Here is a 21,392-nt window from a genome sequence, read left to right as displayed (position 1 = left end):
GCCATAGCTCATCCTATGAGGGAGTAGAGCTCAGGTCCTGTGTCCCCGTGCCATGAAATACAGCTTTTGGCATCACCGGTGTGGCATGTTGTTCAGTTGTCAGAATCCACGATGGTCCGTGTGTGTGCACATGTTTTGTTTTTTAAAAAAGAACCCTTATAATCCTTGGACGTTATGATTACACAGTTTTGTTTTTTAAATTTTATATCAGGGATCCCTGGGGGGCTCAGCGGTTTAGAGCCTGCCTTTGGCCCAGGGCATGATCCTGGAGACCCAGGATCGCGTCCCACGTCGGGCTCCCTGCATTGAGTCTGCTTCTCCCTCTGCCTGTGTCTCTGCCTCTCTCTGTGTCTCTTGTGAATAAATAAAATCTTTGAATGAATGAATGAATGAATGAATGAATGAATTTTATATCAGCCATGCCATCTCTAGTTAAATTCGTTTAGTTACAGGGTGAGAGCATCCTGCAAGTAGCTCAGGGAAGGGAACTGATGTGGGAAGATCTCCTAGGAAGCAAATACGAGTGGCCACAGCAGACCTGGACCTTGTGGCGTCAGGGCCTGTAGGATGGTCCTGGGTCTGGGTGGTTGCAGGGAGCTGGCTCTGCAGGATTCCAGTTCAAGCCCCTCTCTCCAGGTCCCACGCCCTGTACATGGTTTCTTCACTTTATCACCACCACTTGCCCTGAGCTGCTATTCCCTCATAACCTTGGCTTGCCTGTGGCTTGCTATGCCCCATCCTCGGCTCTTCCTCCCCCAAGTAAAAACCGGGAAGCCCTAGGGTTGGAGTATTGTTGTTCTCTTACCATTTCCTAGTAAACATTCTTGAAAGATGGGATCCCATTGGCCACACTCATCTTTTTGCCCCAGGCCATGTCATGTGTCTCTGGAGCCTTTGGGGCAGCTTCCCAAGGCCAGACCGGATCTGGTGCATCCACCTGCAGGCGCGGGGCGGACTAGAATCCTGAGATGGGAAATTCAAGTTCTGGGGACGCCCAGGGGGCTCAGCGGTTGAGCATCTGCCTTTGGCCCAGGGCGTGACCCTGGGGTCCTGGGATCAAGTCCCACATGGGGCTCCCTGCATGGAGCCGCCTTCTCCCCCTGCCTGTGCCTCTCTCCCTCTCTGTGTCTCTCATGGATCAGCAAGCACATCATATACATATAAGGGAACTACAGCTCTGTCAGCAGCCTCAAGGAGCGCAGCTCCTTGTAGAAGGAGCCGTGGGCCATGCAGCCAGTGTCCCCAGCTTGCCCAGGGCAGCACGCGGGCCACCCATCGGGGAGGCCGCGAGAGTCACGGAAGGCGGAAAGGAGCTATAGGGTTTGCGGTTCGCTTCTCAGTCCTGGAACTTAATGACCGTGGGGCTGTGATCGAGTCACCAAAACTCGCTGAGCCTCGACCTCGCAGCTGTAGAATGGAGATTCGCGATCTCTTAGTGGAAGTTCATGGAAACACATCATCAGCTCGGAAGATCATGCCTGGGCCAAGCACAACACCCCCTCTCAGCCTCTCCTAAGCACGGAATCTTCTATGTGCGTGACATTGGTGTCTCCCTTCCCAAGTTGAGTATCGCCCCCCCCCTAGAATCCACAGCTTGCATCTGTGGGTTCAGGTACTGACCACCTTGCTAACTGACTCTGCAGAAACACCCTCAGAGAGATCAAGACTGTTAGCTTTACGCACAGCTGACCCACACCGCGCTATTCCTGGAGTGTTTCTTTTTTTTTATGATAGTTACAGAGAGAGAGAGAGAGAGAGAGAGGCAGAGACACAGGCAGAGGGAGAAGCAGACTCCATGCACCAGGAGCCCGATGTGGGATTCGATCCCGGGTCTCCAGGATCGTGCCCTGGGCCAAAGGCAGGTGCCAAACCGCTGCGCCACCCAGGGATCCCTCCTGGAGTGTTTCTGTTTTGTCCGGCCCTGCTTCTGACCCAACCCCTCTTTACTAACAGCTGAGTAGCTAAGGCTGAGTGAGGTCACTGATGGAACCAGAACAGAACTCACTCAATTAGCTATTGCTGCAGAACAAATGACCCCGAAGCTCAGTGACTTCAAACAACAAACACTTGTTACCTAGTAGTTTCTGTGGGTCAGGAATCTAAGAGTGGCTTAGCTGGGTGGCTCTGGCCCTGAGTTTCTCAGGAGGTTGCAGCCAGAGTGCCAGGCACACCTGTAGTCTCTGAAGATCTGACGGGGCCTTGGAGCTCCTGCTTCCAAGCCAGCTCTCTCACCTGGCTGCTCAAGTGCCCTCACCACCTGGCAGCTGGCCTCCCCCGCAGCTGGTGATCCTGGAGAGCAAGGAGGAGCTGCAGTGCTTTTTATATCCCTGCTCCAGAAGGCGCACATCATCATCACTTCCAGCATATTCCACTCATTAGAAGCAAGCCACCAAGTCCAGCCCATGCTCAAGTGGAGGAAACCGAAGGGTGGCGTTTCAAAGGATTCGGGGACATATTTTTGAAACACCACGGAAGGTTCTTTTAACACATTATTCTGTCTACAGTGAGTTTCCATAAGCGTTCACAATCCCTCCTCCCCAGTTATTTGATGAGAGGTTATTCTCATTCAAAAGTCATTAGTGGGGATCCCTGGGTGGCGCAGCGGTTTAGCGCCTGCCTTTGGCCCAGGGCGCGATCCTGGAGACCCGGGATCGAATCCCACATCAGGCTCCCGGTGCATGGAGCCTGCTTCTCCCTCTGCCTATGTCTCTGCCTCTCTCTCTCTCTCTCTCACTGTGTGCCCATCATAAAATAAAATAAAATTAAATTTAAAAAAAGTCATTAGTGGGAGGGAAATTAATTTATGGAGGCATTTTCTCAGGAGAATGGTAAGAAGAGCTCAGCTGCAGACAGGAAAGAAAGTAAAACAAAGAGAGAAAGCTGGAGGAAAAAGAGCACCAGGGAGAAAACAATAACAACAAAAACAAAAAAACAAAAAACAGAAACAGGGTGCATTAGATTGTGACTTCTGTAGGCAGAGTTCTCTCTCAATTCAGGAAGCACTGTGTGAACAGATGCTGAGTACAGTGTCTCCGGGGGCTGAGTGAAGACACGGAGCTTCTAGGGGCCCCGTTCTAGCCGCAGAGGCCCACCGATGTGTGTAAACAGCCCCTCTGCAAATACAAAGCAGCTAATGCTGATGCTGTAATAGAGGGGCCTATAATGTACATGGGGCACGTGTAGGGAGGGAGCCCTTCTGGGGTTGTAGGGTTTGGAAATCCTTGCAGAACCACTAGATCCCCTCCGCCACCACCAGCCCTACCCTCTCCATGCCCTGGTTGTCTTTCCAAGGTTCTGCTTACTTGGCCTGTTTATCTTGTTTACTCCCCCCCACCCCACCCCGCCCTTCCAAGAACACAGGTGCCAGGACGGTAGACGTGTCTTTCTGGGCCGGTGCTGAACCCCAGCACCTAAAGGAGTATTTGGCTCACAGTGCTCAACAAATATCTGTTGAATGAATAACTCAGGTAACTAATCTGTACAGAAGGACGTTGAGCTGGGCCCAGAGGGAGGAGATTCCGGGCCGACGGGACAGCTGACCAAAGGCGCTTGGATGCTCAGGGCCGTCCGTGCCTAGGACTGTGGCCTGGAGCTGGCTGCGGCAGAAGGAAGGACTGAGAGGCAGGCGGCGAGGATGCTTGTAAAAAGGGCAAGGTTTTACCGTGTGTGGAAGGGATCCACTTAAGTCTGAAGGCCAGAGGGGACGTCTGTGCCGTGTGCTTATGCTCCGGCCACATCTAAGGGCACACAATGCCAGGAAGCTCCCTGCAATTCCTACGCCACCTGTATTGATTGGTTGCACACCGGCCGAGAGTTATGACTCTTTTACTGTAGCAAAAAGCATTTCATTCCCCATTTTCTCTTTCTGGCATAGAAAAGGTAACACTCCCCAAATGTTGAAGCCTTTTGTGTTTCTCCTTCCTTCGATTCGGTGGCATTCGTGGCACATGTGACACCGTGGCTTTATGTCTAGGAGTGAATCTTGAGTTTCTTGCAATAATGTTCAATTTCCCTGATGTATAGGGTGTCTTTGTTTTCTCAAACTTCACTTGCTGAGATTTTTAAAAAGGAGAAAAAAAGGGGATCCCTGGGTGGCGCAGCGGTTTGGTGCCTGCCTTTGGCCCAGGGCGCGATCCTGGAGTCCCGGGATCGAGTCCCACGTCGGGCTCCTGGCATGGAGCCTGCTTCTCCCTCCTCCTGTGTCTCTGCCTCTCTCTCTCTCTCTCTCTCTCTCTCTCTCATAAATAAATAAATAAATCTTTAAAAAAAGGAGAAAAAAATTCATGTTGCAGCTGCTAGCAGCACCTGTGTTAAAGTATGAGACCCTCACAGAGAGACACAGGGCTTTCCTGGAAGCCCAGCTGGTGAGGGACCTCTGCTCCCTGCCCTTTGCCAGAAGAGAAGCAGCCCTGGGAATGAGTTCCCAGTGCCTCCTGCCAAGAGGCAGGTTACCTGGGGATTTCGTTCCATCCTGGCTGTGAATCCAAAAGTGGGGTACTCAATATATATTTGTTGAATGAATGAATGAGTAACTTGAGGTCAGCCTTAAAGAAGAATTTCTACCTTATGTGTACCTTAGATTACCCAAGCAATCTCTCACAACTTCAGAAACCCAGTTGTTTTGAAGTTGACCAGACCTTCCAGAAGGGGAGGTGTAAACCCTGGAAGAGGAGCACAGCTTTGTGTCTGGGCTGAGAGCTATCCCTCATTCAGAATTCAACGTGTTATCAGTAGCTGAAGACCCACAAAAGTACGGAGGAGGGTAAATGGATGTTCGGGGTGGGCTCCCCTGTGGTGGTGCTAAGGGTGAGTGTGATTTCCCACTTGCACCCCAAAGTTTTCAGCTCAAGCAGGAGACTCTTTTTTTTTTTTTGGTCTGAAATACACCAAATACATCCCAAGGTTGGCGCTACTACCCATCTCTATAATCAAGAGCTGATTCTTGTCCTTATGTGCAAAAATGTAGGGCCTAGGATGAGCCTTTCCATGGGTGCAGTCTCCAGGTTTTCTGTAACTTGCCCAAGTGCCTCCCAAACTTCTGTCCTTTCCTAAAGATCTGAGGACATCTGCTGTCCACCTACGGTCGTGCTGCCACCAGAAGCTCCCGGGCAGCATGGAGTGTGTTCCCGGGGCAGTCAACTTTCTTTACCAAGTCCTCTATCTACCCCCTTTTTATTCTATCTGGGCAGGTGGGCCCTTCCTAGATGCTAAACTCCTAATCACAGGCAAAAGGGCACAAAGAGAACATTGTAACCTTTTAAAGGTTCCTCTCTTTTGCTGAAACTGTATGTGTGGCTGCTCATGACCCACATTTGGCATGGTTGATGTACATTTAAAGGAGAATAAAATCCTCAGCTCTGCGTAGTCCATGGAGGGTCTGTGAGCTTGACTTTGCATTCTGCATAGCTGGTAAATCGTATTTATTCTAGCCCAGACGTTCCAGTTGGACCTACAGATTAATACTCTTCCATAATATTTGGCCCCAGTTCCTGCAACCATCAGGGAAAGCCAAAATTGCCTAATTCTGCTGAAACCCCACTGCTCAGAGCCACTGAGCCACTCAACAGGACAGTGGGACAAGAAGGTACAGAAAAGAATATCCCGAGTTCTAGAGATCTGCTGTATAGCATCACACTTACAGTCAACAGCGCTGTATTGTGCACTTAAATGTTTGTTGAGAGGACAAATCTCATGCTAAATGTTTTCACTATATTAAAAAAAAATAGAGGGTACCTGGGCGGCTCAGTTAAGTGGCTAACTCTCGATTTTGGCTCAAGTCTTTATCTCAGGGTCATGAGATCGAGCCCTGTGTCAGGCTCTACAGTTAGTGCAGAGTCTGCTTGAGATTCTCTCTTTCTCTCTCTCTCTCTGCTCCTCCTCCCTCCAGCACATGCTCTCTCTCTAAAACAAATAAATAACTCTTTTTTTATGAAATGCTATGTGTAATGGGTTGCAGAGGGATAGTCCCTGGAAGGGAGTGTAAGTGAGGTTCATGTTCTCTTCCATGATCCAAGTGGTCGTTACACAGATGTGTTCAGTTTGAGAAAATTCGTTGATCTGATGGATGCACCTCTCTGTATGTGTATTATAAAAAATTTTTAAAAGTAAAATGAGTAATTTCTCTCTCTAAAGAAAAGAGTCTATGTCATGTACACTTAGTGACTCCGGCAATTACACCAAATAATAATGAAAGCTGGGGCGCCTGGGTGGTTCCACGGGTTAAGCATCTGACTCTTGATTTCAGGTCAGGTCATGATCTCAGGGTCATGAGGTCGAGCCCCAGTCGGGCATTGTGCTCAGCGTGGAGTCTGCTTAATATTCTCTCCCTCTCCTTCCGATCCTCCCCCACACCCACTTGTGCCGCTCGCTCGCTCGCTCAAAAAAAATGAAAACAGTAACAAAAACAGTAATAGCCATTACCTGGACAGCACATGCTTCACATATGATGCAATCATTAATCAAAACAGCAACTCTGTTATCACCAGTACCTCGATATTTTTGGTGAGGAACTAAAGCATAAACAGACCTGTATTTTTAATATTTCCAAGGTGGCATAGCTAGTCGGTGGTGGAACTTGGATTCAGGGATGGTGAGTTCAAAATCCAGACTATAAACCACCTGCTGCCATGCAGTGGACTCTTACCCTTACCAGTTCCCTCAGTTGCTCCCTGCACTGTTGCCACGATCACTAACTGAGACCCAGGTTCTGAGTTAGAAATATTGATGTATTTTTGGTAGGAAAAAATTTCAAAAAACTAAAAATTATGAAGAAAAATGCTACAAAGTCCCACATACAATAATTTTGTCTGGTACCAAACACGGAGCTCTGGAATGTCCTATGGTTGATACGATGCCCTAGAATAGGAAAGAGTTGATAAAACAAAGAAGGCAATTTCAACATGATTATTCAGGAGCACGTGGGTGGCTCGGTGGGTTAAGCATCTGCCTTTGGCTCAGGTCAGGATCCCAGGGTCCTGGGGTTGAGTCCTGCATCGGGCCCCCTGCCCAATGAGGGGAGTCTCCTTCTCCCTCTCCCCTTCCCCCATGCTCGTGATCTCTTTCTCACTCTCTCAAATAGGTTTTTTAAAAAAGAATCTTAAAAAAAAAAAAAAACTTGGTTATTCAGTCACTAAGCCAAGTAGCCAGGAAATAAAACATTCTGTGATATACACACAAGCCACCCAAAGTGAAGATCTCTCTGATTGCTTGAGTATCTAAATGCATAGGACAGAGGAGATTAGTCCCAGGAAGAGGAAAGCCCTTTTTGGAGACCACTGCCAAGAACATGTGAGATACTGGGGAATCCAGAGCTGTGTATTGATCTTTGACGGTGGGGAAGGTAGGGTCTGAAGAGGAAAAGGGAATCTTTCCAATGGAATGTCGCCCATCAAGAGAAGTCCAGAGGCAGAAATGACCAGGACGTATTCAGGGCACCTTCAAAACATCAAACAGAGCAAATCTATTGGTAGGTAGTTGAACAGGTGGCTGGGGAGGTTCATGAAGAGCTGTGAATGCCTGGAGGAGGCTGATAGATTTTAAGAAGCAGACAGGACAAAGTCTATGTAAATTCTCAAATCATAGAGTACAGGTGGGTGGAGCATGGGAGAGAAGAGACCATAAGGAGGTAGTGAGGTGGCTGATGAGGGCCTGCAATGGCAAGGGAGTTGCCCGGAAAACCAGAGAAAGATTTTTTAATAACCTGGCAGGACTCAGTGACCAATTAGATGTAAGGGACGGAGAAAACAGTCTAACTACCGTTTATCCAGAAATGTTTCAGAAATGAACTTGGATAGGTAGGGAGTTTACCTGAGTCGAACCACAGAGGAGGAGCAGAGAAGAAGGAAGAGGAGGAGGAGGGCCGACGTACTAGGTGATGGAATGGCACGCTGTCCTGAGGACGCGGAAGGGACCCTCACACCAGTTAGTTTTGTGATCACATCACTTACTTTCTCATTTCTAAAACTAGGAATTTCATCCAGGAAGCACCTGTTGAACACTTACCCTGCACCAGGCACTAAGCAATTGTCCGTGTGTTTCCCGTGCAGGTGGGCCGGTGGGGTACTCCATCCAAGGTAGGGTCCAGCCTGGGTTCTAGCAACCCAAGTGTGGCCAGTTCCTTTAGCAACTCCTAGCTTTTGCTTCCCTCTAGTGGCCACGTTTCACCACTGGACTTGTGCTTTTGGCCCCTTTGTTCCTGGAGAGCTGATGTGAAAGGGAAAGTGAAGAGGTCTTTAGGACGGAACTGAGTCATAGATCATGCACAGGGTCAAGGGAACAGGTAGTAAGCAGTGTCCACAGGGCACACTCTGATAGTTGGTTGGTAACCACGTGGGGAAGTGGTGATAAGAAAGATCCAGTGTCATGAACCTGACATGAGTCGGAGGGTGGCAGTCAGTCCCAGAGCAAAACGAGCAGCAGAAAGCAGAAAATCCCATTAGGACTCAATAAATGGGTAAGTGTGGACAAGAAAGAACTGTGGGCCACAGATAAAGCCCCTTCTTCACACTGATGGGATCAGGGATAAGGGAAAGTCTGTTATTCACTGAGGGCAAAAACTGGACAATTTATAAGGACGACACTGTGAAGACTCTGGGAACCCCTTCATTAGCTGCTGCTGCTTTCCTTGCTGGGCACATGTTCTGGATTGTTCAGCTGGACAGCTGGCATCCCCTCCAGTTCCCACTACAGCGGGGGGGGGGGCGGGTTGCCGGGTAGTAAGGAAGCTGAGAGGCTGGCATAAGGCAGGGCAGGTGCTCTGGGATCTCACTGGCTGGTAGGTAAGCTCTTGTCAACGGTCACAGCCAAGGGCAGGTGACGAAGCTAATAGCACAGCAGCCCTGAGGGGAGACAGCCGTGGCAGCACCTGGTGGGGCAGTCCCGTGAGTTAGCAATGGGAAGAGCAAATCACTTCATGAGGGACCCCCTGCCTCATCCTTGGGCCAGCACCCCACACTCCCCTGTTGTCACATGTGGGGTGTTCGTATGAGGTTCCCCAGTGGACAGTAAGGTTGGCGGCGGCGAGGCCGTCACAACGGTCTGCCTCGACCCTCTGTGCCCTGGTGCACAGCTCAGGGGCTGGCTGGTGAGAAAGCAAATAAGTATGTGGGTGGCGTAACTGGACTCATAAGACCTGGGGTCCTACTTCTGTGGTTTTCTGCTGTGTGATCCTGAGCAAGACAGTTCACCTCTCTGAGCCTCGGTTTCCTCATCTGTAGCATCAGATCCGACTGCTAGCTTATAGGATCGGAGTCAGAATCTGACCTGTGAGGGTCAGATTGACGCCTGTGAGTCTCGGGAAGGGCCCCACAGGTGCGCATCGTCGTCTTATTCTGCTTGAAAAGAGGAATTTAACCAGCTGGTGACTCTGGGCCTTGGCGCTGAGCGAAGCATGTAGAAGGTGCTTCTTCGGAACGTGCCGCCAGCAGCAGGCTGGCCTCTGCTGAGACGGGTTCCCCTCCTGGGCCCTCAGCAGCTCACCCCTGAACTTCCCCTACGCCCTCTTCTCAGTCTGGTCCTGGCAGACTTGCCCCCTGTGCTTAGATCGCCGAGTACCGGCCAGGCTGACAGGTGCTCTCTGGGCAGCCGGCGGGAGAAGGGCCTCCGTCCGGGGGTTACTTTGCCAAGTCTCTCTGCGCCAGCGGACCTCTCAACCTCTACCCTGTCCCCTCGGTGTAAACATGCTATTCACCTGGTCTGGCTGAAAGTTCCAAGAAACCCTTCCCGGCCTGCTGTGGCCTGTTGTTTGTCTAGGAGCCCTCCTGCGGGAAAAGAAGCGAAGTTCATATCCATGGCTCTACAAAGGGAAATTGTAACCTAAATCGTACCCTACACCTTTTACCCCTGGGTTTGCTTTTATTTATTTTTTTATCTTATATATATTTTATTTATTTTACCCCTGGGCCTGCTTTTATTTATTTTTTCCAGTCTCTCAGTCTCTCTCAATATGTGTCACTAAGGATGGCTTAGAAATGGGCACACAACATTAGTGCAGGAAACACGCCCTGGGTACGTTCCAAGTTGTGATTACTGGTTAAACAATAGATAACATTTATTGAGCATGTCAGGGTTTACGCCTGTGAACTCGTGGAATCTTTGCAATGACTCATGTGTTCCCTATTTTATAGATAAGGAAGATTAGCCAAAGAGAGGCCAATTAACTCACTTAAGGTTATAGAAACGGTGACAGTGGACACAGACTCAAACCTAGCGGGCTGACTCCAGACCCAGTGTCCTGCAAATGGAAAGTGGTGATCCACATCTGAATACCTGAGGTCAGGTGACCTTGTGCACTTCTCTGGAATCCTGTCTGGTCTTTGGCCAGATTGCCCCTGGAGCTCAACTGTGCTGTCAGTGTGGCCTGATAGCACAGAGCACCATTTGCCAGAATGCCTGAGGGCAGCCCACAACTTCTCATCTTCTCTCTACCAAGAGGGCAGCTCTTTGTAATCCCCGGGTCTCTCCCAGCTGCCACTCTCAGGCCTCTGCTGCAGGTAACCTTGGGTTTTCCTGTGGGCTCTTTCCTCCTTCCCCAGCTCCGGCGTGTATTGCAGGAAAGTGCCCTCCTGCCCAGGTTCTTAGAATCAGAAAGTAAAGGCAGCTCAGGGAAACACAAGGGAGCCGAGAGACACCCCGCCCCCCTGTTCAGGACCCTTATCTCCAGACTAGGGGTGAAGGTTGCAGAGGCCTGCATTCATTGGCAGGCGGTGCATCCTCCCAGCCGCGGCTGCTGACAGCTCGTGCCCGGCCTAGATGGTCCCTGAAGCCTGCCCGGGGAGCACAGAGATAAGGGGCAGAGCGAATGTGCAATCAGTTTGCATTTCCTCCCTCCCTCCCTGGAGAGCTCTGACCCTCCAGCATTCGATAAATTCTTGTTGGATGAACAAACGAATAAACATTAAATTAAGCCAGATCTGAGATCCTTGTAACGTCTACTCGGAGCAAATCTAGCTCCCCCTCTGGGTGGAGGGCGCCTGTCCGCTAGGAGCCTAGGCGTAGTGGGTATGAGCCCCGTCCTCGTCCCTACCTCGTTCTCCATGGCTGCCTCTCACTTGGATGAATACACTGGAGCATTTCAAGTTTGCAGATGCCACAAAACTGGAAGGAATCGCTAATCTGATAGATGAGAGGGTCCAGGATACGCGTTAGCCCAAAGTTTGAAGTTAACAAAGATAGATAATTCTCTGAGCTAAAGCCTCAAGTACAGAAAGGAAAGAAGCTAGCTCGAGAAGACCCTCGGATTGGGCTCTTTAGGAGGCTGCATGCTCCGGAGAAGCCAGGCAACAGAGGACTCTCGGACCACATTGATGGACGTAGCGTGTCTAGGCCTAGAAGTGAGTGCTGGCTTAGTCTGTCTGCAGGATTGGGTTCAGTTCTAGGTGTCCCCAACAAGAGAGACAGTGACATACTGCAGTTCATTTAAAAGAATATGATGAGGGACATCTGGGTGGTTCAGAGGTTGAGCATCTGCCTTTGGCTCAGGTCGTGATCCTGGGGTCCTGGGATCGAGTCCCACATCGGGCTCCATGCAGGAAGCCTGCGTCTCCCTCTGCCTGTGTCTCTGCCTCTCTCTCTCTCTCTCTCTCGCTCTCTGTGACTATCATAAAAAAAAATTTAAAAGAACCATGGATAGAAATGACAAAAAAAAAAAAAAAAAAAAGAAAATGTTCGGAATACTGTAGCTTTCCACCAGGAGGGAACAGGGCCATAACATAGAGAGCTAGATGCTAAAAGGGTCCTTCCTTGAGTGGGGATTTAGAGTAGAAGCTCACTAAGGCGCTGGGCTTCTATGATCTGTAATCTTAGCTGCCTCCCCTGGCTTCATGTCCTCTGCAGTTTTGTCCAGCTTTGGATCTGAGGATCCTCTTCCCACGCTGACACCAGTCAATATATCAATACATTAGTGCAAGTGTGGACTGGAGCCTTAGGACGTTCTCCTCAAGGGACGGCAATCATTCACTTAGCAAAGTTTACTGAGAAGTGCTCTGAACCCAGAATTTGAAAACCCGAGTCTGGTCTTGACTCTGCTACTAACGATCTTGGGGTCCTCAGTTTTCCTACGTAGGAGGTAAGAGCATGGAATAATCTCGGTCTTAACTCATTTACTTACCTACTAACACACTCATTCATTCAAGTAATGTTTATTGAGCGTCTACCATCTGCCAGATGCTCTCTTCCTTACGTAAGTCCTTCCTCTTTGGGGGATTAATTTTCCTCTTCTGTCAAATAAGGGGATTGGATTCGATGAACCCCAAAGTCCCTTGCACCTCAGGTAGACCCTGAATCCACCCACCAGTGCCACCATCTCACCACACATTTCGGAGCTTTGGCTAAAACATTGTCACCTAAGGCCTGGGTGAATGCTTTGCTAAGTAAAAAACCATTTTGTGGTTCAGGCACTCTTCAAATCTACCTATTCACTCATTTTTTTTTTAAATGGAGGATAGGGCAGCCCGGGTGGCTCAGCGGTTTAGCCCTGCCTTCAGCCCAGGGCCTGATCCTGGAGACCCGGGATCGAGTCCCACGTCGGGCTCCCTGCATGGAACCTGCTTCTCCCTCTGCCTGTGTCTCTGCCTCTCTCTCTATGTCTCTCATGAATGAATAAATAAATAAATAAATAATCTTAAAAAAAGAGGGGATGAAGGGATTAATGTTAATTCATATCTATCAAAGGCACATCACATTAAGAGAAACCAAAAACCAAAATAAACAGAAAGAAAGAGAAAAATTGAGAGGCCGACATGCTAACCATAACGGTTGCCACTCACTGAATGCTTATTGAGGCAAATTTCTGAGACCTTGAAAGTCTACAAAGGCCTTTCATGTGCCCTCATTCTGATTGTTTGGACACAGACTTTTTTTTTTTTAAAGATAGATTTATTTATTTATTTATTTATTTATTTATTTATTTATTTATTTATTTATTTATTTATTTATGATAGACATAGAGAGAGAGAGAGAGGCAGAGACACAGGAGGAGGGAGAAGCAGGCTCCATGCACCAGGAGCCCGATGTGGGACTCGATCCCGGGACTCCAGGATCACGCCCTGGGCCAAAGGCAGGCGCTAAACCGCTGAGCCACCCAGGGATCCCCTGGACACAGACTTCTAAGTTGGTAATAATTGCCACTCAGAATGTTGAAGGAATGGCTCCATTTTCTTTAACATCCTAAGGTGGTTGTTGAAAACTGCTGTCCTTATGATTCTTGATTTGTTGGGTGTCACCTTTTTCCTCCTCTCTCCCTGAAAGCTTTTGGAATGCCCTCTTCACTGCTGCTGCGTCCTGACACTGTGCTTTAGAGTAAGTCTTTGCAAAATTAATCACAGCGGGCTCTTGGAGCGGTGTACCGGTGTGGCAGTGTGAGCCCTTCGGGTCCTGGGAATTGTTCTGCACGATTTATTCCTTTTCATTCTGTCGGTCTCGTACTTGTTAGGTCGATTCTTTCATTTTCTTACATCTTCTCTTTTATTTTCCTCTCTCTGTTCTTGTTCTACTCTCTGGAAAATTTCTTTGACTTTATCTTCCAACTCACGTGTGACGTGTTTCATTTCAACCGTATTGCTAACTTCGCAGAGCTCTTTCTCATTCTGTAATGTTCCCCCCTTTCTGCATCAGCTCGTTCCTTTTTCATGGATCTAACACGTTCCTTACCTCTCTGAGGATATTACGGTGTCCGTGGAGGTTTGTTGTCCTGCCTGCATTTCGTTTCCTCTGAGTGCCTGACCCCTTTTGTTGGTTTAATTTGGTCTCCGTCGGAGGGGCTTTGCTGCAAAGTCTGGTGATCTTTGGCTGAATCGTATTCATATTTATGAATGAGGCACCAAAAAAGCTGAGCAGATACTCCGTGTGATCCAAGGAGAGTATTTACTGGGAAATGTCGCTCTGCAGTGGAGGGAGGGATCTCCAAATGTCAGAACTTGAGTATCGACACATCTTTTTGGTTTTTCCAATGAAAGATCCTTGGATCTGCATTAAACGTTCATATTTGGCTGCCAGTGTCCTGGGAAACAGCAAGATCAAGGATGGTGGCCATCTCCCTATTCTGTATGTGGGCCTTCAGTGGATTTCAATTTTTCAGGCAGGTGTCTATCACATAGAGGAGGGACCCAGGGGTCTACTCCCTTCACAACCCCTCTTCCCTTTCTAGTGCCACCTGTACTCTGACGCTTAGTCCAGCCTGGTCCTTCCACTTCCCAAGCCTTTCCCAGGGTCGTGCCGGGCTAATGGCAGGAGCTTGTATCGCCTCTCCATTCTACTGGGCCAGAATCCACTCTTGCAGGGACTTCCTGTTATTCAAAAATATATTGACTTCTCTTGTCTACTCTCACCTCTCATTCTCTTTGTTCTTGGTGCTTTATATCTTAACCCCCTTGTGTCATTTTTATCAGATTTAGGAATTACTGAAGATATAGATAGGCAAATGATTGAAGGATAAGATAATTTTTCAAAAAGGGTGGCCCCTGGGTGGTGGCTCAGCGGTTGAGCATCTGCCTTGGGCCCAGGGCGTGATCCTGGGATCCTGGGATCAAGTCCCACGTTGGGCTTCCTGCATGAAGCCTGCATCTCCCTCTGCCTGTGTCTCTGCCTCTCCCTGTGTGTCACTCATGAATAAATAAATGAAACCTTTTAAAAAAAGATTTTTTTTTTCAAAAAGGGGTCCCAAATAAATCAACTGTGGGATCTGGAACTCACAAGAAGAGGTGGGCAGCCAGTGTGAGAGACATCAGGCATTGCAGCCACTCATCGCAGCTACATACCAGGCAATAGCTTGAGGGCTTCGTTCACTTGGGCATTCATTGAGTATTTGCTGATCACCTGCTCTGTGCAATGTGTCACTCTAGACACAGGAGATGTGACAATGAGGAAGACGGAGAAGGCTTCTGCTCTCCTGGACCTTATATTTGGCTGTGTGATATGGCAACAAATAAATAAACAGCTTGTTAAAGATAAGTTAATAAGTATTCCAAAAAAAAATTAAACAGATTTGGGTGTTAATGAGTGAACTACTTCACCCATAGAACATTAACACCTGAAGGGCCCCTGAAATCCAATTTCCTTATCTGAAGAATGAGGAAGTTCAGGTACAGAGAGGGGAAGGGATTTTCCCAATGTCACACACAAGTAAAACCTGCACCAGCACCAGGCCTCCTGATTCCCCGCTCCTGCATTCTTCCCGCTATTCATTTCCACACAATTCTTGAGATCTCTACTCACTGCAGACCACCCTGTGCCTCTCTGTGGCTCCGCCTTCCATCTCACCCTGGAGGAACCAACTAAACTAAATAGCTCGGTCAGTTGCAGTCAGAGGGGCCCCAGCTCCAGCGAACAAAACTGAAGCCAATCATCAGCGTTAGACTCTTCATTGGACTTGGCAGCAACACAGGCTACCTTCCAGCTGAAGGCATCCCAGGGCTCCACAGCAGTGTCCCTCGCTGCCCAGACATTGTTTTAAATCTCAATCAGGGTAGAAACAGAGCACTAACCCCGTGTAAAGAGCCCTCATTTCTAAAGAGCTCATCTGAATTTCACAGGAGTGTGAGGACAGGTTTATAGGGGTGGATTTTAAAGCGGCTATCCTGGGACGCCTGGGTGGCTCAGTTGATTGAGCATCTGCCTTTGGCTCAGGTCTGCTCGGGCAGCAGGTGTTGTGGGCCGTTGTCAGACTCCTGGGTGGGAGTGTTCTTCAGACGGACAGTGCATGGGAAGCAATGCAGAATGAATCCTCATTTTCCATAAAGGGATCCAGGATCCCACCATCACCTTGTTTTTTTGCAGAAAAAACTTGAGCTGAGTTGAGGGACCCCTTTTTTAAAAAAATTTAATTTATTTATTCATGAGAGACACAGAGAGAGAGGCAGAGACACAGGCAAAGGGAGAAGCAGGCTCCCTGCAGGGAGCCCGATGTGGGACTCAATCTCAGGACCCCAGGATCACAACCTGAGCCAGAGGCAGACCACTGAGCCACCCAGCTGCCCCAAGTTGGGAGAACCTTAAAGGCATCTGAGTCACCTTCCCTAGAAGCTTTCAGGCCAGTTCTTCTAGTTACCCCAGGTTAGGGCAAGACTGCATTAAAATTATAGAAAAGGTAAAAGATCTGATTTACTTCTGAGATAATTTACATGCCTATTTACAGCTGGTACAGTCTATCCCCATTTTTTCTATTTCTTCTCTACTCCTAACTTACTGTTAGAATTGATTTGTCAACAAGTATTTGGAGAACTAAGTCTGTTGATGACACTGTCCTAAGCACTTTAAAAATATTATCTCAGGATGTGTGCGTGGTTCTCAGTTGAACGTCTGACTCTTGATTTCGACTCAGGTCATGATCTCAGAGCGGTGAGATCGAGCCCCACATTGGGCTCAGCATGGAGTTTGCTTGGGATTGTTTCTCTCCCTCTGTTGACTCCCCCCCCCCAACACACACACACCCATGTGCTTTTTCTCTCTAAATAAATAAATAAAAATCTTTTCAAAAATATTATCTCATTGGGGGGCCTGGCTGGCTCAGTCAGTAGAGCATGTGACTCTCAATCTCAGGCTTATGAATTCAAGCCCCGTGTTGGGCATGGAGCCTAGTTAAAAAAGAATCATCTCCTTTAATCTTCGTACCAACCTATGAAGAAAATACTGTTCTATCCCCATTCCACAGATGTGGAAACTGAGACCAAGAGGTCAAGTGACTTGCTCCTGGTCACACAGCCGGTGAGGGGCTCCAGAGTCCATAGCCTTCAGGAGAATCTGGTGGAGACACAGGCAGGCAGAAGCCGAGGGCCTAGAACAACAACAGTAGAAAGCTGGGCACGTCGTGTTCTACCCCTGGGAATATCGCTGGAAACTCCCGCAGGGAATAATCAGATCTTTTTCCATAACATGAGGAAGTTCTTAGGGTTAATCTCGCTCACGCTGTTTATACACGAAGGAGGTTCAATCAGTCTCCACGTAGTAATCAAGCAAGAATGGACCTAAATGAAAGCAATCATTTCTGGTGAATATGAGTAGGAACAAGGGTGGTTATGAAGTCTCCTGTGTGTGTGTGTAATGGTAGCTGCTGGAAAGAGGCCGACCCAGAGCACCTCAGAGTGGGGAGGACAAAGTCCACCCAGGGACTGGGCATCAGGGGAACAGGTTCCACCAGAAGTAGGAAGTAGTCAGGGACCCAGAAAGGAAGAGGCTGGCAAAGTCAGGGGAGGAGAACCAGGTGATGACTCAGCAGCAAGGTGGAGCTGGGTGGGCTGGGCAGAAATCTAAGCGATTAGCATCGGAAAGGTTTAGCAGCCCCTTTGCCCCCAAGGCCCTAGGGAGCAAGGCAAAGAAAATGCCTGAGAAGGGCCCAGGAAGGGGCCGGGTCAGAGACTGTGGGGGTGGGGGTCACAGTGAAGGCAATTAGGTGAGAGACGATCATAGAAACTGAGGTGCACGGCCAGAGAAGACTCAGAAACACCTGACTTCACGCTGAGAGTCTGCGCACCGGCTCAAGGCTCCCAGCATTTCCCTCCTGGGAGTGAGTTTGGTCTTTGAATCTAGAATGGGATCGAACTAGTAGATTGGAGGTTGAGCATCCATTGCCAATAGTTTGAAAATCAACAGTACAAATCTGAGGCAGCCTTGGAGCTTTGAGCAGGGTGTGAGGGCCCTTCCTGACACCCGTCCAATCACCTGGGACCTCTGCGGTGGTGAGAGGTCAGCGCCCTCCCTCCGTACCCCCCTGGTTTCAGCCAGAGGGTGCCCCGCCAATAGGAACAGGGTTCACCGAGACAATGTTTGAAAGATTTTCAGAGGACATTGAAACAGTTCTTAAAGGCTGCCGGGGAGGGGGGGAGAGAACGAGGTGAAAACAGCTGTTGTTGGCACCCCGTTCTCTGAAGACCTGTTTAAATTTCTGGGACAGAGATTTAGCTCAGGGGGAGAAGTGGGGACTTTGTGAATGTGCCCCTGCTCTGCCAAGGGGACAGTGGAGAGAGTGAGGTGAGGGACAGCGGTGAGAGTGGAGACATGGTCACTGGTCCTTTCTGGGTGGGAGAAGAGAAAGTAATGATCCTGGGACCCCGGGAGACAGCGGAGCAGACACAACAGAACTGGGCAGAAAGAAAGCTGCACATGTACTTTTCTAAGAAACTCCTCATTTAGTATTTGTGAGGGGATTTGGTTTTTATTAGTTAATGAGGGGCACACTCTATATAATTAATGTCAGTAGGTGGTGTGACTCATCACAGTCCAAGAGAAGGCTTAAAACGTGAGGCATGAATGAATTATTTTTTAAAATATTATTTATTTATTGAGAGACACAGAGAGAGAGGCAGAGACACAGGCAGTGGAAGAAGCAGGCTCCATGCAGAGCCGGATGTGGGACTCGATTCCAGGACCCGGGGTCACAACCTGAGCCGAAGGCAGACGCTCAACTTCTGAGCCACCCAGGTGTCCCAAAAATGAATTATTTTGAAGATTTCAAGTACAAATGTTTTAAGGGTTCCAAGATTCCTCAAAGGTCTTTTGGCCTCTCTGCCCTTGACCCCTCCTCTACGTGGCAAGGGAACATTCCAGTACTGACTCCAGTCCTGGCTTCTCTGAAGCAGCGTTTCTCGGTGTGACCCTCGGAGTCCTCTGGGCAGCCCGAAGCTTCCCCGTTGCTCTGGGGGGAGGGTGAGGAGGGATGGTTTCAGGGGCAGCTCTGCGTGACCACTGGCTCGTTCCACCAGAAACGTTCCTGAGCCCTGGCGGCCAGGTTTGGAACTCCCTTCCTGCCACGCACGCAGCAGGGACCGAGTGTGGTACATCTCTTTGACCACGCCACGGAGGTGAAGCAAACCAGGACGTTCATCCTATAATTTGAACCATAATGGTTCCCGTCTGGGTCTGTGAGCGCCAGAGAAAGTACCTGTTGATCATCTCTCCTCCACTTTCTCCTCTGTCTGGCCTGGGCAGCCCACCGGAAGCAAAAACCATCATCTGCTGGTGTTTTCCAGGTTTCTCTTGATCTTTGAATTATAGAAGCATGTAGCCTGGCTCTTTGCCCTCGCACACTCCCTACTGCAGCTCCCAGCTGCCTGTGGGTGGGTCTGGCTGTCACTTGTCCAAGGAGGCAGTGGGTCTTGTATCTGGTGACATGCTGGGCTGTTTGCAACCAGAGCCTCAGGCTCCCTCTGCTTTGCTGAAACAGTCTGCAAAAGGGCCGTTTCTATCCCTGGAAGGGCTGCAGGTTGCATCTCGGGCCTTGCGCACACTTGACGTTGGGAAAGAATCCTGAGGTTGGCACGCACGAATGACTCCTAGGAGCCTAGGAGCCTGGTGATAGAAATAAATTCTCAGGGTTGGCAGGAAATTTTGTGGTCATCTAGTCTAACATTCTACAAATGGAATTTGCAAATTCTACAAAGTTCCAGTATGGAAAGTATAATCAGTTTAGGGATGCCACCAGCCACTGAGGAAAAAAATGAAATAGAACATCAGTGACATTAACTCAGCGGACCTTGTGTTCCGTGGTGTGGGTGCTCCTGTGTAGCAGAGACCGGCCAAAAAGTGAAAGCAACTTGAAGTAGGCCAAGCCAGCCCTGAGAGGACCAGTAACTCAGGCCAGTGGTCTTCTCTCCACCTGCCTCCCACCCCCTCCAACCACAAACATACCTAGAACTTGTGCATAATTTGCTCTGGTATGTGGTGTAAAGACATGGGATTTGTGGTCAAGGGCTGGGCTCAGTGCAGCTGGGTGACCATGGGAAATCATGTAGCCAGTGTTTCTCAGGCTGTATCTCAGGGCCCCCTCGTGCAGAATCATGAGTTGGGGGAGTCTTGCTAAAAACTATGTGTCCGTAGGCCTCCTGAATCATGACCTGTGTTGGGGGCGGGGGGGTGGGTCCGGCAAGCGAGAAACCAGCAAAGGCAGCTGCTTGTGCAAATAAACTCCGTAGGTTATTTTTTATGCCCGCTCTTTGTTCCAACCAATGATCATGGCATTTCCGAATTTAAAGGTCTTGATGGGTGAGGCAGAGATGGTAACACCACCTGGTGGTTGTGAGGATCAAGTGGAGGGTTCATGTGAGAGCACTTTGCGTCTCCGGCCTCCCACACCGCCCTTCTCAGGATGGTGCTTTAGGGAAGGGAGCCCGGGAGGGGGACGCGGGTGGAGTCCGTGCATTTAGTGGCACCAGGGAAGGGAAATGGAAAAATGAGCCAAGAAGCGTGTTTGCTTCTTCTGTCTCCTTCCCTCTCCTGCCTTCCGTCCGGCCAGTGTCGCTTCCTGATGCGATCTCAATGGCAGGACGGTGCCCATCCGCAGACGTGGGCCTCGAGCGGCCTCCCCGCTCAGGGCTGGGGGGCGACACATGCTAGAACTGTCGGTCTGATGCGGCACGTGACCTTCTGGAGCCCACTGTGACATTCAAATTCCTTTAGTAGGAAGTTCTCACGGTCCTGAACGCTGAGCTGCTGGTCCTGGCGGGCCTGTTGCTTCTCTCCCCACCGGGATGCTCACAGAAGCCTCCCGGGATGCGGGATGCGGGATGCAGGATGCGGGATGCGTGCGCCCTGGCTCGGCTGTAGGGGCTGGTGCGTCAGCAGGGCCGCTGGTGCAGGCCGCGCAGGCCTGGGGCAGGGTGGGGGGAGGGGGGTGCCCTCGGGGACGCACAGACAGGCCACCTCCCTGAGGCGGCAGGGAGGACTTTCTCACTGAGCCACTGTCGCAGAACCTTGGGGAGAACAGGCTGCCCAGCTGGGCCCCTGGGTCCCCATCTCGCCCCTTCTCTTCCCTTGTTCTGCCCCTAAGTGCAGCTGCTCTTTCAAGAGAGAGGCTTTGTGCTTCGCTCTGCGAGAGAAACTAAGAGCCAGTGGTTTCTCATGGTGGAAAGTGAAAGTCTGGGTGTTCAGGTCAAAGGGAGGCTGTTCTTACCCCCGGGGCCTCTCTCCCCACTTTTATTGGTTCTGCTCCAGAGCCAGTGCCGTGGGGAAGAGCCAGGCCCAGGGGAGGGCGGGATGGGGCCCTGAGGTAGGGTTCCTAAGGACGTGACCCGCCTTCCTCCTTCCCATCCTGTTCCCTGGGCCCCAGTGCCTGGGCTGAAGGTAAACCAGATCCTCCGATTCTCCTTCTCCTTCGACTTGCTGGCTCCGTCTTTTTTGTGTCACTGGAGCCTCTGTTTCCCTGCAAGGGCTCCAACTAGGGGTAGGGGGAGGGTCAAGGCTACAAAGCTTGGGACACGCAGGAGGTCAGCTTTTGCATGATCTCCAGACTCCAGGTAGCAGCGGGAAGAGGGAGTGAGTCAGAAGTGGTGCCCAGTAAGTCGGAGGGTGGGCCCTGGGGTGGGGGGGCACAGGGAGCACCCTGGGAAGAAGCAAGGAGACAACTGGGGAAGGGAGTGCAGGGCATCGTCAGCGGGAAGCTTGGCCCCGGAGAAGGAGAGTAACTC

General features: G+C 49.9%; 1 protein-coding gene across 10 annotated transcripts in view; it reads left to right on the top strand.

Moving 5' to 3' along the window:
* KALRN (kalirin RhoGEF kinase) overlaps window positions 1–21,392 on the top strand; it is a 656,901-nt gene that overhangs the window by 493,935 nt on the left and 141,574 nt on the right. The gene's annotated exons all lie outside the window — the stretch shown is intronic.

Source organism: Nyctereutes procyonoides, unplaced genomic scaffold (genome assembly GCF_905146905.1).
Source record: "Nyctereutes procyonoides isolate TBG_1078 unplaced genomic scaffold, NYPRO_anot_genome, whole genome shotgun sequence".
Classification (NCBI taxonomy): domain Eukaryota; kingdom Metazoa; phylum Chordata; class Mammalia; order Carnivora; family Canidae; genus Nyctereutes; species Nyctereutes procyonoides.
The sequence above is the reverse complement of the archived record's forward strand: the minus strand, read 5'-3'. Positions and strand labels throughout refer to the sequence as shown.